This window comes from Oreochromis niloticus, linkage group LG15 (genome assembly GCF_001858045.2).
Source record: "Oreochromis niloticus isolate F11D_XX linkage group LG15, O_niloticus_UMD_NMBU, whole genome shotgun sequence".
NCBI lineage: Eukaryota > Metazoa > Chordata > Actinopteri > Cichliformes > Cichlidae > Oreochromis > Oreochromis niloticus.
This window is the reverse complement of record NC_031980.2, coordinates 6,501,664-6,521,106: the sequence shown is the minus strand read 5'-3', so window position 1 is coordinate 6,521,106 and position 19,443 is coordinate 6,501,664.

The following is a 19,443-nucleotide window of genomic DNA, read 5'->3' as shown; positions in this document are numbered from 1 at the left end:
AGTTTAAACAGACACAGAGGTGGAGAGGCTATCACTCCTTTTGCTAGACAACATAATGGCCCGCTTTCCCCTCACCATCAATCTCTGTCACAGTCTGCCCCTCCCACACGCACCCAAAACAACACACACACACACACACACACACACACACACACACACACACACACGCACACACATCCAGGTACACACAGGCATGCACAAACAAATGCAAACACACACACTCGTTCCAGCCACACGCAGTGGGACAGGAGTTTAATTATGCCTCTAATCTTGAGTGACAGTAGCATGTATAATGGCTGACTCCCTGGGGCCATGTGTCGAGGCATCCACCCATTCATCCACCCATTCATCCACCCAGCCCTCCTTCTATTTATCATTTACTTACTTAGTCATCCATCACTCCATCCACCAATATTTCCTCTCAGGTTCTCGCTTATAGTCAGCCTCCTTTTTCTTAACCGCTCCCAGCTCCTTCTCAACCTTTCCTTGTCTTTTCTGAGGCCTTTGTAGAAGTCAGCCTTCCTAATTCTCCCTGTCACACATCATCTGCTCTTTAGAAAAGCCTTCTGGACGGGGCCATTTGGGCCTGTACCCACAGAGCCTCTGACCACTGAAAGCGAGGCCCCCGTGTGGTTCAGGGGTGAGTAAATAACAAATCTCCCCTGCGCGTGTGTACACATCTTATATGTGATTTTAGCAGACATGGGAGGTAAGAGTAAAGTCTGAAATGAGGAGCTGTGAAATAGTTAATCCGGAGATATATTACAAATTTATCAGCGAGCGATTATTTGCAGAAACTGTGAAAAAAAGAAAAAAAAAACCCCCAACAGATTCCAGCTCATTAAATGCGAATATTTTCTGGTGTTCTTTGTTGTCTGTGATTGGAAATGGGATATCTTGGGGTTTTAAACCTGCAAACAAAACAAGAGGCATCATTTGATTAAGCAAGAAATAATCTGAAGATTAAACCTTAATGAAGAAAAACAATATCATCAGGCTTTAACTACGGGAAAAGGCCAATTTTGCTGTGAAAAAGTCTCCATGACTTTTTCCTCAAAACTGAAAAGCAAGAACAATTTTGAGTTGAATTTGATTTTATGGTTTGGTAAACGAAATATTCCAAGGATATCTTGCCCATGTTGGCAGAAAGATTTCATTTGTTTTTCAAGATTTCATGCTGTTTCAGAGATGGTAATAAATCATATGGAAAATAAAATTCATTGGACTGTGTGGTGGTTGTCCACTGATCAGTTTCCAGCTTTCCTTCCATCAGTCTATCTGGATTCAGTGAAATAGCGGGTTTAAACTTTAAAAGCAACCACAAACACAAAAAGAAGGAAATGAAGGAGAAGAGGAGGACAAAAAGCAAGTATAACAACACTAATTTAAAAGTAGTGCAGACACAGACGTGTTAGATAGCACCTTGCACCCCGTCTGTTGGAGAAAATTGAGCACACATCACCCAAACTGTGTGGGTACGGTTGTGAAGTAATATTTATGCTAATGCACTTGCTGTGGTACTACCTTCTTGTTAGACAGCTTTGGTTGGATATTACTGAAAACTGTGGTGATCAAAACTCGTCCACTGGAGAAAAAACTGCATAATTGTTATAGCACTGGTCTTTCTGCCAAACAAGTTATTTTGATGAAGAAGAGGCAAACAAAAAGATTTCACTTTGAACTTCAAGAGTTGTCATCAGTGGAAGATACAGCTCTAATTTTCCTAGCTCAGAGCCCTTTAGTTCATCTCCAGTAACTCCCTGTAACCGCGATAAAAACCAAACGATAATGAAAATTGTTTTTAAACATTTTTCATTTTTATTTGTTGTAGCGTTAGTAAATCTTTACATTCTCCCGTTTTAAAAATGTGTGACATAGCCTTTGTCTGCCGCCTGATGTCTTATCCTCTTAGTTTTTATTAAAACTTCAATGTTGGCTAGCATGGATGAATACACATCTGTGACTAGTCCTGAGTCTCCTTAGCTATGGATTTGAAATCCAAATAAACAAATGTCACCACAAAAAATACAGAATTTTACCATTTTGGGCAGATTTTTATGCTTTTAATCAACACTGCTGGATTACTGGTGTTCTGCTTCAGGACTTCAGTGAAAAATTAAATTGAAAGTGGCCTGTTTTTTTAAAATTTATCTTTAACTTATATCACTTTTAAAGCTATTGGGCTGTCGTTCGGTTTCTTTATATGTTCTTTATATGTTATTATTTTATCAAAGCAAAGCAAAGCTTTTAATTTGATTCATTTGTACTTGAAAAGACAGGATTCATAATGCTGGTCGGTTTTAAAGTAAGCCTTAACATTTTAATAAATACTTTTCACAACCTGAACAACTTAATTGTTCAGTTTCTTTGTTAAAAACATTTTTTAAATCCTAGTTCTATACTTAAATAATGCATCAGAGACTGTGATGAAAGGGGAGAATTATTTGCACAGTTTTGATGGGCTAATTTATACCTATTAGGCTTTGCCATCTTCATCAAAAGGCTCAAATGTATTTTGCAGCTACATACAGATTTATTTGTTGGAAAAATTGCTCAAATATGGCTCCTTTGATATAAAAGGTTGCTGAACCCTGTGATAAATGAGGATGCAGTGGGAGAAATAATTATTTGAGGACTCTGTAAGTTTGCTCACTTCCGAAGAAATGAATAGTTTCTAATTTTTATGGTAGTTTCATTTTAATGGAGAGAGACATAATATCAAACAAAAATTAAGAAGAAACACATTGCAGGAAGTTATAAACTGCGTGTCATTGAGTGACATAAGTGCTTGATCTCTGTAACCTGATTACAATAGATGATTACAGATACAAATAATCTATCTCACTATCATGCAACTAAACAACCACAAAGAACAGCATCCTGGGAGGGAAGCATGGAGGTGGAAACATTGTGCTTTGGGGTGTTTTTTGTGTTAAGGGTACAGGATGACTTCACCAAATTAAAGGGCCAATGAATGGGGCCATTTATTGTAAAATCTTGGATGAGCCAGAACACTGAACATGAGTCGTAGATGGATCTTCCAGGATGGCAACGACATAAAGCATGCCGCCGAGGTTTTGTTGGTTTTGGCCTTTTGTTTCTTAGATCTTGTCAAAAGGAAGCGTAAACAGATTTTTATTACCTTCATGAGAACTTCCACTATTAAAAATTGTAAAATAAATAAATAAAAGATTAATGTCTTTGCCAGCACAGCATTAGTTTAGAACGTATACTTGGTTATTTTATCTATTGTTATCATTTCTATCCTCATTTGAAACACTACTTCGCCAGTATTTGCTGATTCCTGTCGTATCAGTGATTCTGACACAGGCCAAAAGTGATATAAAAGAAAAAACGGAGTGACAGCGAAAGAGAAAGAGAAGGTGCGATAGGCTACACCTTGCCGATAGAGAGATAGTGTGTGTTTATTACTTTATCTGTCTGGACCAGATGTCACCAGATGCCTGCTGCTGCCAGCCTATCTCAGCCCACACACACACACACTTGCATCCACACACACTAACGCAAGGAAAACACAGACACACACACACACACACTCCTTCTGCCACTTTGACATGCTATACCTCCTACACCATGTCCTATGTGAAAACAATCTAACTGCAGACCCGTGATAGTTGAAAATATGTTATTGTGAAATATCAGTTACAGTGAGTGAACTGCTGAAGACTCATATACAATGTTTACACCCTGTAAAATTGAGGATGGACAGAAATGAGATCAAATAGAGGGGAAAACAAGACATGGGTGAAAAAAACAGAGGAAAGACAATGACAGCTACAGAAAAGAAGGGCAAGCATGGGAAGTGCAACACAAGAGGGTCACAGGGGGATAATGCGCTGTTCTGAAAAAGGGAACCTCCATGCTAATGGTCCTGATGTAAAAATAGAAGAAAAATGCAGATCACAGCAGCAAAAACATGAAAGCGCATACCAAGTTAGACTAAGGCAACTTAGGAGATCTCTGCACACTCCTGCAGTAAACAGGCTGAAATAAAGCGCGTTAAAATGGAAGACTGTCACATGCATTTTGTCTTACTGACAAGAACGTGGCTTTGCATCAATGAAACAATGACAAAAATATATTTTAAAAAAAAGAAAGAAACTGAAGAGAACACTGACATGCTCTAGGAATATTTTTTGGCAAAAGTATGAGTCAGATATTTGGTCTTTTTCCCCCCTATCTTAAGCAACTAAATACACATTTTAGTTTCACAATCAAGGTTCTCAATGTGAGAAGTATTACTCTCTGGGGTACAAGTCAAACCTTACACTTTTACTCAGGAGGTCTATCAGTTCCTGTTTTACTGACTAAGACAACAAAATTGCTTGGTTTCTGTCAGGTTATGCTGTGTGGCAGCAGGATGTAGGACCCAAATGCAGGACTTATAGACACTAAAGGAAAAGGCAGCTTTATTGCACTGTAGCAAAAACATACTAGAAGCAAAATCCAAAAGGAGAAAATTAAAAACTAAGCATGAGGAACAAAGACACTAGCAAACCATAAACTGGGAAGCTAGAAACTAGGTACGAGGATGGTGAGCAACATAGAGGAAACACACAGCACATAGCAGAAGAACGACACAACAAAGACACAGGGTTTAAATATACAAGGGTGTAATGAGGGAAACCAGAGGGAAACACAGCTGGGACTAATAAGACATAACAAGACAAGGGGAAGCAAAACTAGATACACTGACATAGGATACAAACTTTCAAAGTAAAACAGGAAACATGAGACAATCACAAAGACGCAGACACTGAGACAGAGACAAGACTGACTGGGAAAACAGAGGGAACATGGAGACAAGAGTGACAAGGCAAAGTAACAGAAACCAAAATCCTAGGACTGAAAATATAACACAAGCAGAACCAAAACCCATGAATACCAATAATCAAAGAATATAAATAAAACACACACAAAAGACCCAGTACCGTGACAGTTATATACAGGGAAAAAACTACTTGGTTTGCTTAGGAAAAGATCATTCATGATGTTCAAATGGTAAATGGACTGGTTCTTATATAACGCTTTTCTACTCTACTTGAGAACTTAATACAAATTGCTTCATTCACTTTTTTCTGTGGAAGTGCTTTCTATCTACCATTCACACACATTCATACTCATGCATCAGAGAGCAACGTGGGGTTGGTATCTTACCTAAGGATATTCAGCATGCAGACTGGAGCAGCCAGGCATCGAACCACCAACCTGCTCTATACCGTCTGAGCTACAGCCATCCCTACAAACATTTTAAAATGTTAAACAAGCCAGAAAACACAAATTTCTATTTAAGCTTCCATAAGCATACTTTTTGCAACATAGCAGCGTAGTTCAGCTGCTGAAACTGAAAGAACCCACTTTAAATATATAGGCGGTAACATGGTCCATTGTTCAGGTCTGGATTTGTAGATTATAAAATAAAGAGAAAAACAGAAAAGCTGGCTGTTGTTGTCATCAGTCCCATAGATATTGTCAGTAGACAGCCTCCTCCGCCAGCTAGTAGGCTCAGAAGGTCATTATCACCTCATGTAATGGTGTTTGTGCAGAGCTGCTGAAAATCCATTTAGGAGAAGTTGGCATAAGGAGGTTGGGTGGGTGGTAGAAGAAAAAATCTGATGAGTTTCACACAGATTTGACCAACGGATTAGGAAAAAAATCCTGATTTGTGTCCTGCAGTTCACTCATGTGAGAAAACTCAATTTTAGAGGTTACAGTAGTAACGAGTCTCCTGGAGGTATTACACGCACTTTCTCTTGAGCACTGGAGGTCACCTACATCATACTTTCTGTTTATAATTGACCAGAATGGATGATAACACACCTGCTGGCCTGCAAATCATTCCACAAGGACGCCTACTCTCCATGTCAGAGTAATTACAACTGATGGCCATTTAATAGGCTGTTAACATTTTAATTGGGTGAAGAGAAAGTTTGCCTTCCGTGAGAAAAAAATATTGTTCAGAGCATTTCAGTGTAACTTCATGCTCACTGGCTTAGCTGTCCTTAAAGCTCTGCTATATTGTTACATGAACGAAGATGAAAAAGTGCTTAAAAAGTGTGCTTACACTGAAAGGGGCATGTCTGTATAGGTTCTCTGTCATCCACGGCTAGTTTTAAGAACATGATAAACGAAAGCAATTAGCCTTCATTACATTTGTGACCTTTCACCTCTGATCTAAGAAGTTTCTTCAGTTCTAAAAATAAAAGGTGGAGAGTCCTTGGTATTTAACTCTGTGTATAACACCATCTATCAGCCACTTACAATGAAGTCTTGAGATCTCTTCTCTCCCCCACTCACACCTTGCTGCAGGTGATCCCAATAGGTCACATGACAGGGTAGGGCAAGGGCTACCACATGATCAATAGTAGGTCAGCAACAACCTCCAAAGAGGACAACACCCACTTGAGTTTAAATATGAGGAGATGGTTTAAATACCACCTTTTTCAGTTCAATTCGGTTTTATTTATATAGCTAAAAATTACAGAAACAATCACCTCAAGATGCTATTTTAAGCTAAAGACCCTACAATAATACAGAGAATACCCCAACAATCAGAATACCATCTATGAGCAAGCACTTGGTGACAGTAGGAAGGAAGAACTCCATTTTAACAGGAAGAAACCTCCTGCAGAAACAGGCTTAGGCAGTGGCAGCAACCTGCTGTGATTAGTTGGGGTGAAGTGAAGAACCCTCTTGTCTTCAAGCTCTTAAGACATTGAAAGGGGCATTGTGTGAAAGATTATTTAGCTTTCCATCATTTCTAATCCAATCAGTATTTGGATGATGCTCTCATGTCATGTTTGTTATACACACTGTTGGTAAAACCATCGTTTCACATGGGCACCGTGACAGGAAAAAAAAAACACATTTTCCCACTCATGGCCTTTGGTGCAGAGCCATATTGATTTGTTCTCTGAGAGGCACTGCCACCTGTCCCGTTTCTCTAATTACGGACAGTGTGGTGGAGAGCTTGTTGCTTGATAAAAGCAGAAACATTTGCAGTTCAGCAGCAGGAGAAATATTTCAGGCAGACCCGGGAAATACAGACACCTGTCACCTACCAGGGTGAGGAGGTGGAGATGCCAGGCTCTCACATTTTTTGCACATTTATCTCAACAGTATGGACATCTCTAACAACATGAATTCACTCTGCATAATACAACAGATGAGCCACAATGCGGAAAGCACAGCATGGATCTGGTGGTGGTAGAAGGTCGAATCTATCACCTAATCTTTTGATGTGCTCGGGCGACAAAACGGAGCAGTTTTTAGCTCGTGGTTTGCCCTTTCAAGACACTGCATAAAGACTTTTATTTAAACAGAGGCATGACACTGACAGCAGCAAGTGCCTGCAAATTCCTCATATTTTCCAAGAGAACATACAAACCACAAAGTCTCAATGGTGTCAGGTTCCGTTTTTAACATCAGAAATTAGCTTTTATTTTCACAGAAGCGTTTCAAGTTTTCGAGGTCAAATAAATTTCCTAAAATTAAAAAACAAAACAAAACAAAAAACACTTTAATTTTCACAAACACTCATTTATTACCTTGAAACATGATGGTAACCTTTAAGAAGCTTTGAACACTTAAAATAAGTAACAGTAACCCTAAAATAAAAGCTTCCTTTCTTGTCTTCAAAGAATTTTATTGTGACTGTGAAACAAACAAAGACACCCTCACAGTGTGGATGCAGACATTTACGTCATAAATACACACTAATCCAGCTTTTTTTCTCTTTTTTTTTAGTGCTTCTTATCTTTGAAAGCATTTTCCCTTCTTAATAGGCTGGCCTCAAGTGTTTGTCTATGTGCAAGGGCTCATGATAGTGCATGTACTCAGTCGTGTGTGTGTGTGCCTGGAGGCACAACAGTAAGTGCTATTAGATCTTGATATTGCAGCAGTAGCTCATGGGAGCCCAATACGATTCACTGCGTTTGTCATTTTTATCAAGAACAGGGGCTAAATGTATAATGTAAACCACAACAAGCTTGATGTCCCGTTATCAAATTCCGCTCTGGTTGAGTTTCTGTTTAATACATTTAATTCTGCCATTCCTAGTTTTTTTTTCATAACAAATATAAAATCTAAGCCTTCCTTCTTACATCACCACTTGAAAACCAAGTAGAAACACAGCTAAGAACGCTCCTATCAAATGTGTCACTTTTCTCATTTTGCAAAGACTTGCCTTGTAATTTCACAAGGATCACTGACTGTTCACTTACCAGCCTCATTTAGGCATGCAGACATGGTAAAGGCAACACTCTGAACCTCAAACTGAGCATCAAAATGGGGAAGGAAAGTGATTTAAGTGACTCTTAGCTTGACATGAGTATTTCAGAAACTGCTGATCTACTGGGATTTTTCTACACAATCATTTTTAGGGTTTACAGAGAATGGTCTAAAAAAGAGAAAATACCCAGTGAGCTGCAGTTCTCTGGGTGAAAATGCTTTGTTGATGCCAGAGATCAGAGAAAAATTCCAAGGCTGCTTCAAGTTGATAGGAAATTAACAGTAACTCAAATAATCAGTTGTTACAATCAAGGTATGCAGAAGGGCATCTCTGAATGGACGACACGTTAAACTTTAAAGCACATGGACTGCAGCAGCAAAAACCATACCACTCCTGTTAGCTATGTAAAGCTACAATTCAACAACAGAAGATTGCTTGGTCTGATGAGTCTCGATTTCTGCTGGAACATTTGGATAGTAGAGTCACAATTTAGCATCAACAATGTGAAAACGTGGACCTTATGTCATCAGTTCAGGCTAGTGGTGATGTAATGGTATTGGGGGATTTTTTGGAACAGTTTGGGCCCATTAGAAACAACTGAGCACTGTTTAATATTTTTATGGCTACTGTGTATAGATTGTCTGATGGCTGATGTACATGTAATGGGAGATTCACATCATGGATGAATGACATGATTCTAAATGTCCAACACCTCTCTGAGTTTGTGCCACATTAAGAATGAATTAACAGAATTTTGAAGGCAAAAAAGAGGGTCCAACCCAGGACTAGCAAGGTGTACTAAGAAAGCATCTGATGGAAACAGGAGCATTAGGAGTTATAACCCTGAAACTGGAAGAGTGGCTCCAGCAAATTCCAGGCACAACATCAGAGATCTCTGGCCAGAAATGTGCAGGCCCAGGAGCAGCTAAGATACTGCACCAAATCCTCAGATTTCCGGGCCTAGTCTGTGGAACACACACACACACATGGGGTGTCACTCTGTGGGTGTGACAGGGAGATTTTAAAATGACAGGAAAAGTGTATTTTACCACTCACACCCCTTGGTGGTGAGCCACACTGATTTAAGATTTGTGCTGCTTTTTAAGATTGTATTAATAAATAAAAATAAATAAATAAAAATCAGAAGTAGCATCTATTTGTCAAATTAGTGTCCTAGATTCTTTTAAGCATGCTTAGAACCCAGTTTGGGAATATTGTCTAAATAGGGAAGGAAGGAAGGAAGAAAGGAAGAAAGAAAGAAAGAAAGAAAGAAAGAAAGGCAGGCTACTGAATAAGTCAAATCCAAGGTCAGGTGATTTCCAAAATGAATCACGTCTTTAATAATGTATAATAAAGAAATTGGATGGGAATACGAAGACAGAGAGATCGTGGTGATTGGAGCAAAGAAAAACAAAAGGCAAATGAGACAGAGCAGAGAAAAGACAAGAAGCTGGCTTGAGAGCGATATTGTGGCAAGTGATGGAGAGAGAGAACAAACAGAGCGAGATGAGAGTGAAAAAAATAATCACAGCATAAAGCAGCAGCATGAACGTCAGCGAGTAAAGGAAGCAAAGGGCAGACAGAGAGAGGCAAAAAAAATTGAGCGATAGAGAAGGAAAAAGAGATGTAGAACAGAGGATTAAAAATGCATGAGGTGTCTGGTGTGCAGCTCCTCATTTCGAATGCCTTCTGACCAGACAGGCGGAATCAAAAACATCATCTTTGTGAATAGCTGCATCTAATAGCTGTTTTTATATCATTTGATGCTCTATATAAGTCAGTCAGTCAGTTAGTCAGACACTGCTGAGTAACAGGCAGATGGAAGCACAGCTAGTCAGTCAGTCAGTCTCTGGCACAATCTGGCGCTAAATAACACAGTCACTCCAGAATCTCTATCAAAAGTACAATCTTATTGAAGTTGATGAGTCTGTCTGGTTTCAGTTGTTTTAAATGCAGAATATTTTGAAGAAACTAAAGCTTTGTGTGCTTTAAACTTGTGTAAAAATGTCATTTCCATTTTTCCTTGGAATTGTGGAACCAGAACAGATGAATAAAGAGATATTCCTGTCAGTCTAAGAGCTCTACATTGTTGGACCAAAACTGAGGCAGTGAACTGTGAGATGGCATCGGCCCCTTTTACAAATGGTCAGTAAGTTGGTCAGCGAATTGGCTCTTTAAACAATTTTTTACTTTATGCACCTGTAGTTCTGTTTCGGCTCTGTTTTTATTCAGCTTTGACCTTACTGACTTTTATCTGCCTTGGCTGATTTCTCATCCTTTATACAATATACTGAGAACCACATTATCGTATGTTTGAGGCTATGAGTTTGCACAGTATTGCGAATTGTGCACTTACATCCTCACAATGACAGTGCTAATATACAGGACGGAAATTATCGTTTTACTAATAAACTGAATTTAAAAGAAGGATGTATAGATTTACCACTTTTCTTTCTAGTTTTCTCTGTGTTATCTAGTAACAGAAAAAATTAACTCAATTAATGTAACACCTGAGTCATAATAAACCTTACTATGACCACTCAAAAAGTCTCCTGAGAAAAATAGTTTGTAGATTAACATGTTGAGTTGTTGCGGTTGGCCATATTTGGATAACAGGTTAGAGCTGGAGAGGTATTTGTTAACTCTAGTGTTAGCTAGCCAGTATGATAAAACCAACAGAACAGTTTTTTGTACCAGGCTGTAAATATTCTATAAAGCAGTGTCATTCATTTAGAGCAAGCAAGACCAGCAGTGCTTGTCCAGTAAAATCTGAAACTAGACATTAATTAAAACATTACAAAATGAACATGATCTCACTCTTTTCATCTCAAATAGTGTTGTAACAAAACTTCTTAACTGTTTGCTGCATTTAACCTTTTAATTCCCGTGTTCTTGTGGCTGCAATTGACTATTGTCTCCAGAAGCAGGTTTGTGTCAGCTTGGCTCCTACTGCACTGGAGTCTTTAAGGGCCCAGTATTTTGATGGGCATTTCCAGAAAACATAGCCTTTTCTGGTCATTATAGATAAACCATGGTCTCTCACAGGAAACTGATGGAGAACTGGGAAAGCTGCCGCCCCACTCTGTGTAGAAACAGAGCTAACGTTTGCCAGTAAACAAGCCCTCTGTGAGTTATCACTGTTACTGAAAAGTTTTTCCTCAGTAACAACCTCTGCCAACGTGCGTGCATGATGTAGAAGAGTTAGACTGTGGTGTTAAAACGTTAACAAGTCCTTTAGCACATTAGCAGTGAAAGCCTTGATGATTGAGAGAGGAACTATTTCCATGTCTGCTTCAATGAAACAGACAACTTGAATAGGTGCAGACTCAGTCAGCACTTGGATGGTCGAGATATCACTTGGTTGACTGAATGTACAAAGTTAAACAAGGTGTCTTGCTAATACTGCGCCTTCATTTTGCATTAATATTTTCAATCCTGGTGTAGATATTAAGAGTTAAGGTGTATACCTGTATTCCTGAGCTCATTAAAAGCTTCTTTTCTGTTTTTTAGAGACATGTACTCCTCATGGGACAGTTACAATACAAACTGATGATTTTACAGGATGTGATGCATTACTGGAGATTAAACAGATTTGCTGCAATACTTTTACTTTTATCATTTATGCACAAGTTGCCAGTAATACCTTTTTATGTGTGAAGAGGGTTTTTTTCAATTTTTTTATTCCTACTTTTGCTAAAGGAATGGGTTTTTAAAAAATCCCATTCAACTCATCACCGTCTGCCAATAGTGCATATTTAGATGACAACTACAGTTATAACATTTTACAACTCTTCAGCCCGGAGAGAGTTCAAAAAGGCTACGATGATGAGTAAAAGTACAGCAAGTTGGACAAGGCTGTCAGCATGCATAAATGAACAAAAGAAAGGGGGTATGTTAGCAATTTGTCTTGTTTCATCTAATATCCAGTCATGATGAGATAAAGACAGAAAGTAAAGGCAGTACTCTGTGTACAAAGTTTATTGTCTATTCATCGAGCTAAACTAAAAATGGTAGATCAGCTAAAAAGAAAAAAAAAAATGATCAAGAAATGTCATGGAATCAACAAATATTTATATTTGCTCATTCAGTTATTTATTCTCTGATTTTTAAAGTCTTATTTTAGCCCTATTTTGAGTTGATCTTACTTGAATTCCTTGGACTTACGCTGAGTGAATGAGCTGCAGCTACATGGTAAGTAACAAACTATGGCTTTAAGGTTTGTTAAGTGGAGGTTTAATTTCAAAGAAGTGCCAGAGAGGCTCAATAGGATATTGGATTCAAATCAAATAAACAAGACAGAGGTTTAGGCAATTTTAATTAAGCAACAGTGAAGTCAAAACAACTACCTAAGCATTTCAGTAAATCAGCTGAACTAAGAAAAGGAGGCATAAAGGGGCATGTACTATCCAAACAATGGTGACACATTTTGGTGTTAGAAAAACAAACTGTATTTTTATTTGTTCAAACTGTAATTAATGAAGAATTGTAAAAAGGAAACCTGTGCCACTGATTAATATTGAGGTGGAATACTTTAACAGCATGTATTGCTTGTCCCTTAGCTCCAATTGTTCATCCTGACACTGTGACTTTAATTTCCACTTCCTCCCTGCTCTCTGCTGTCTTTCCATCTGTCCCGACCAGCTCTGCCAATACTGTGGCTGAACGTGTGTGTGTATGTGTGCCCATATGTGAGCCTGTGTGTTTTCTGTATACACTCCAGTACGTTTCCAGGTCTGTGAACTTGTATCAAGACACAGCAGGGTTTGGCAACTCTTATCAGTCAGTGCCACTACTATAGAACGAACTGCGTGCTCAACAGATCAGAGACCGAATAAGAGGACAGTCGCTGCCTGGCCAAACCACAAAGCCAAAATAACTCCAACATGTCACGGGCCATTCAGATACCTGTTGGGTAACTTGGCCTGCATTACAGTTAATATGTTTTATGTGAAAATTGCCAATTTTTTACACAATCACATATGTTTGATAACTCTATTCTATTCTATTCTATTCTATTCTATTCTATAGTCTAGTCTTGTGTATAATACTAACACATTGTCACTCCAAGACGGATATCATAAGCCCCAGGCCTTTCGGATTTAGCAGATTTCATGCTAATTCACACATCAACTCCACTGGTTGACATAATTATCTGAAACAGCAAGAAATTTTTCCTGGCCAGCACACTCGCCCTATAAACAGCGTGTGTGTGTTTGTGTGTGTGTACATGTCTTATCCCATCAGTAGTATAGCTCTGGGCTGGTTTACATTTGCATAATGAAGTCAATAACACTGGCCTCCTGGGAGGGAGCATGGTGACATTATTACTAATTTAATAAGAAGAGTTGTGTGTTCGTGTGTGTGTGTGGGGAGAGTGAGCGAAACAAAGACAGCAAGAGACGGAGAGATAGATAAGTGCAGGATGTGAAAAGAGAGAGGGAGATGGATGGAGGGGGAAAGGAGCAGAAGAATGGGGAATGGAAGAAGCGTAACTCTAGAACAGGTTGGATAAACAAAGGGACAGGAGGAGAGAAGAGGAGACTAAGAAAAGGAATAGGAAGAGGCGAGGGTGAAAGGAGGACATACAGTTACAGAGGCACAGAGGAGAAGTGAGAAGAGGGAGGAGAGGAAGAAAAGAAAGAGGGTAGGTGAAAAAGTCAGGCAGTAATGAAGGAGCAGGGAGCGGCATGGAAAGACAGACATATACGGTTGATGTATGACTGGTCTGTTCTTCACATCTGTTTAATAACAGTGTCCTTGCTGTCCTCTGCTGCTTAAAGGCCTGCAGCTATCTACACATCCAAAATAGGTGACTGGTACCCCCTGGCAGTATTACTAAGGAAGCACATGGAACACGAGCAAGCATCCGGCCCCCAAATTAATTTGTAATTTAAAATCACATCTTATTCAGTCTAATATACATCTTAATTTGACATGTTAAGATGACTTAGCAGCTCATTACATGAAGCAACACTCCATCATGTACCTATGGGTTATTACATGTTTTTCCAGAGAATTAATGGCGTTCCTCATTTAGCTTATAATTCCAATGTGAAAATTAAAGCTTTAGATGTAGACTGTGAGGAATAAGGACCTGAATGCACACTCATCAGAGGCAGGCGAGGTAAAAACTTAAGCCTACCTTTAATAAATGATAGCTGAAACAGTCCAAAGCAGTGGTCCCCAACCCCCGGGCCATGGACCGGTACGTGAATCGTTTGGTACTGGGCCACGAGAGTCGAAGCTCGGGTGTGAAATTTATGGTTTTCAGGGTTTTTATAGTTATGTTTTTTAAAATCATTTTTATCGTTAACTCTGTTTCCCTGGGTGTTTTCCCGTGTGTTATGAATATATCTTCTTTTTTGGTACTGGTACTGGTTTTATTTTGTTGTACTTATCCACGACACCTTAAAGGCCGGTCCGTGGCGCAAAAAAGGTTGGAGACCGCTGGTCCAAAGGAAATGGGACCAAGGATTGAATGGATACATTTAGGGAGGAAAAACACAAAGGAAAATACAAGACATAGCTGGGTAACATTAGGATAAGTGAACCAAATCAATGATGACAAGGAGAGGGAAGTAAAACTCTAAACAAGGCACAGGCAGCAATTAACTATTAAAATAAGACAGGAAGTGGAAACTGCAACTACATGGGGAAACTTACAAACTTAACATAGGGAAACTGAAACCACAGGATTAGATGGGGAACACTGAGCTAAAAAAATAAGCTAACACAAACAGATGCTGGAACTAAGAACTATACAAAGGAAAATGTATGAATAGTAGGAAAATATTCAATCGTAAACTGAACTTGAAAATCCAAACTCAAAATGTTGGATTAACATTTTGAGTCTTGCGCACATTTAGCTCTTTTTGGCCTTACAAATATATTCTGCTTTCCACAAGTTTAATTCAGGTAACACTACTATGAGCTAACAAGGACAACACATACTGTATATAAAAGATGACAAAGAAGGCAGCCCATTTTCCATAAAGTTGTTGCATTGGCCCAAGTTCAAATCTGCCTCGGTCTCCCTGTGTTCTTTCTCAGCTTTCCTGTCTTCTTCAATAAAAGCTAAAAAGCTCCTCAAAAATACTTTTTAAATTTTGGGAATGCAACTATACAAAAACGCCCCAAATGTGTATTTTAAGTAATTTGATTGCATTGAACTTTTTGAAATAAGTTACAATGTAAAAAAGCAAACTAATTTTAATGGAATCTGGTAAAGTGGAATTTACTTAACTGGGATACAACAAGCAAATTTTCCTTATGATTGATTATTTCAATAAATAAAGGTTCGATTTGACATTTTTTAGTTGGATTTTACTCAAAATTATTACTTTATGTTTTTGAGTGCAAATAACCTTTTTTTGAGTGCATATGAACATGCAGTGTCCTTTTGTTTTCTAATCAGATCCAGCCCGTGTTTCAAAGTTAAGGGATCAATAACACTGTTACAGTTGATCCTGTAGAGGATAATAATGTCTGTATCAGATGTCCAAGATCCAATCAAATTTTAATCTAACCAGATATTGTTTCACTAGAAAACCTAATGATGGGATCAGAACTGCAACTCTAACAATTTTACAGTTTCAGCTACTTTTAAATGTTCCAGCTGCAATCGTGTCCGTTTTCTTAGCTTTAAATTTATTTTTTCAGTTTTACAGCTCTGCTTTTACATGATTAAATACACCTTCATGCTGTTTAATTCTTGACATTGTGTACCACATCACATAACTTGAAATTTAGTCTAATCTTTTTCACTGAGCTTTAATTCAAGTCTTTAAAGTAAGGTCTAGCGTCATGCTAGTAGTGGTATCCAAGAACTTGTGTAAGGTTCACACTAACGCCTTCAAACTCTCCCATACTGAGATTTATGAACCTCAGCTCTAACAGTTCACCTGAGGCACTGAACCAGATTGTTGGACACATCCCATCCAGCTGCGTCTTCTGGCCTCAGGTGGGAGCTTGTCCTTGTTCGCTGTCCTAGGTGCTGAACAGGAAGCAGCAGGGCTGAATATCTCTCCAGGATCTGAACTTGTGCCAGTGCCCAGGGATCAGTGAAGCTCTCCATGCACTGTCACAGAGGACCTCAATTTGTCAGTGTGACGGTTAGTCTCTTAAAACCCACTGGAATTGTTACACAACTGCATCACTGGGGACTTTCTGCACATACCTCTTCAATATGCTGAGTCACAGTTGCAAATATACAAAAACAAGATGCATCTGTGTATTTTTTGTCAGACTGGCACACAAAGCCAGACGCTGGCAGACACAACGTACTGTAGTGCAGACATGAGCGCCATTCTTGTTGATTGCTGTTCGTTTCATCAGAATTACTTTGGGTGTTTGGTTTCATCAGTACATCTCTCATGGGTGTGCATTTGTGTGTGCTCGAAACAGCTAGCTGAGAGAAAAATCAAATGAGATCACAAAGAAATAATGGAAAATCAGGACTAAAGCTGCAACACGCTCACCAGTAAACAAGTAATAAAAAAAAGATTTTGGTGTGGGTATATAATCCCGAAAATGCACTTTGACATATGCAGAGCACAAGAGTCCTGTCTCTGTTTTCGTCACTGTTTGCAGGTGGAGGATAACGGACCAACCACATTCGCTGGAAGATTTTTCCAGGTACTGTGCTTCCTGTCGAAGCTGTTGAGGTCCCTCATACACACTGAAGGTGGTGTAACCTGTGGTGTCAGTGCGTCGACAGCACAGTGAGACGGGTCTGTCACTCTCAGCTTGTCACATATGATCACACAAAGGATCCATTTAATTTTTGAATTCTGAAGATAGTGGTCATTTTTAACACACAACACTGATGCAGAACGGCACTGACTTCAACACAAAACATGATCTTCTCAAGATATGAACCAAAAGTCTCTTGACGTGTCTTGGGATGAGAATTAATTAGATCTAGAGGCAGTAGCAAAGCTAGTGCTGTAACACTATTACTACTATTACTACTAATATAACTTTATAAGAGCCCAGCTAACCAGTGGCCCCAAACTGCACCTGATAGGATACATACTTGAGTATTTATTATCCTAAGTTCAATCTGTTCTTCTGTCATTGTGGAAAATGGAGAAAAAAACAACAGAATGATCCCATAAAGCCAGATTTTATTCACAATGAAACATAGAAAACATTGAAAATATTTAAACTGAGAAAGTGTACCATTATAAGATTTTTTTTTTTCCGATTATTCTGAATTTGATGGCAGCAACACATATTAGCACCCCTTCTCCTTTTAAAAACAGTCCAATTCTGGGAACAAAGAAGACCAGCTGCTGGATTTCTTGGGGAGGAATTTTGGATTTTAGAATTCTAACTGCTCAGCAGTCCTCGGTTGAATTTGTCATATTCTTCATGTCATAATGCTCCAAATGTTTTCAGTTGATAAAACGTCTGGACTGCAAGCAGACTAGTTCTAAACTTGCTGTTGGAATTGATGCAAGGTCTTCCCTGAAAAGGATGTCAAATAGATTGGAGCATATACTGCTCTAGAACCTGTATATACCTTTTGGCATCGATGGTGCCTTTCCAGATGTGACTATATAACAGTGTTCCACTTTGGCCCAGAGAAGATGGCACATATGACTTCTTTGCATGACAGAGCTTTACCCTGGATTTGTGATCCCATGGACAATGTCTGTTTTTGGAAGAACAGAGACTTCCAATATTGATTTTTGGCCTTGTCCCTTGAGCACAGAAATTTCTCTAGATTATCAAAATCTTTTGATGATAATATATATTATACATGATGGGATACTGAAAGTCTTCATAGTTTTATATTCAGAAATTTGATTTCCACAATAATTTTATTTCCACAATTTGCAGATGCAGTTTTTTGCAGATTGGTGAACCTCTGCCTGACTTTACTTCTAAGAAACTTTGCCTCTCCAAGATGCTCATTTTATAGTTAAGATAATTTGTTGCAAAATAATTCTCCAGCTGTTTCCTTTTCATCCTACCTACTTTTCCAGCGTTTATTTGCACCCATCCCATAAAAGGTAAAAATGTTCCAATTAGATGTTTTTTTGTTGATAACATTTGTTTTTTTTATGTTCATTTGTGAAAAAAACATAACTTTATTAGATTTGTAAATCACTGCATTCTGTTTTTATTTACACAGTGTCACAACTTTTGGGGGGGATTTGGGATTGCAGAATAATTTGTGTGGAAAAATATGATATAAACTGAGTAATATTTGTTTCATGATGGTGTAAAGTGGTAGAAATTATTCCCAGAGTTTGAACTCTGAAGTTTGAAGTTTTGTTATGGACTCAGGATTCATACTCTTGGAGTTGTAAAAAATAACTGATTTTCAAGCGCTTGTGAATCAAGTATCAATTTCCCTAGTACCTGAGTTTTTGTATTTATATTCCTAGTTCTAAGTTCCTTGTTCGATTTAGTTAGTTCTCTTTCATGTCCAGTCTATCTTGGTCTCATCTCTGTGTATTTAGTCAGTTTGGCCTCTGTGTTGGTTTCTCTGTCTGTCTATCTGTGTCTGGACTCCAGCTCAGTATTTGTTTACCTTTTTCTCAGTGTTAAGTCTGCATTTCTGTTTCCTTGTTCGGTTATTTCCTGTTTTACTTTGGCAGGCTATGTTCATGTGTCTGTCCTTGTCTCATTTCTCAGTCATTTCCACTGGACTCAGTCTGTTTCTCCAGTCATGTCTCTGTGTCTGCTCTCTGTGCCCTGTTTCTGTGGCTGTCTGGTGAATCTTTTCTCCTGTCTGTTTGTTTACTCCTTCCCTGTGGCAAATTTGTATATGTGGAGTCTGGGTCTCTGTCTCTGTTTATTTCTTGTCTTAATTTGATAGTGTCTCGTCCTGTGCGCGCTGTATTCAGTTTTGCTTCCCCTGTCTCCTTAGTCTGATGTAGTTCACCTGTGTCCCTGGTGTGTTCCATTTCCCTCATTACCTTGGGTGTATTTAAGCCTTTAGTTTCCCTCTGTCTCTTGCTGTGATCTCCCTCTATGCTGTTTGTTGAGTCATAGCTTCCAGTTAGTGCTGTTCCTACCTTGTTTTGTGCATCTTTGTTTGCTGTTACAGTTTTTGGCAATAAAGCTGAGTTTAAGCTGAAGTCCTGTCTTCAGTATGCAGACTAGGGAGTCCATAATTGAACCACCAACCTTCCAGTTGGTGGGTAGCCCACTTTTCCTCCTCAGTTACGAATGACCCCCCA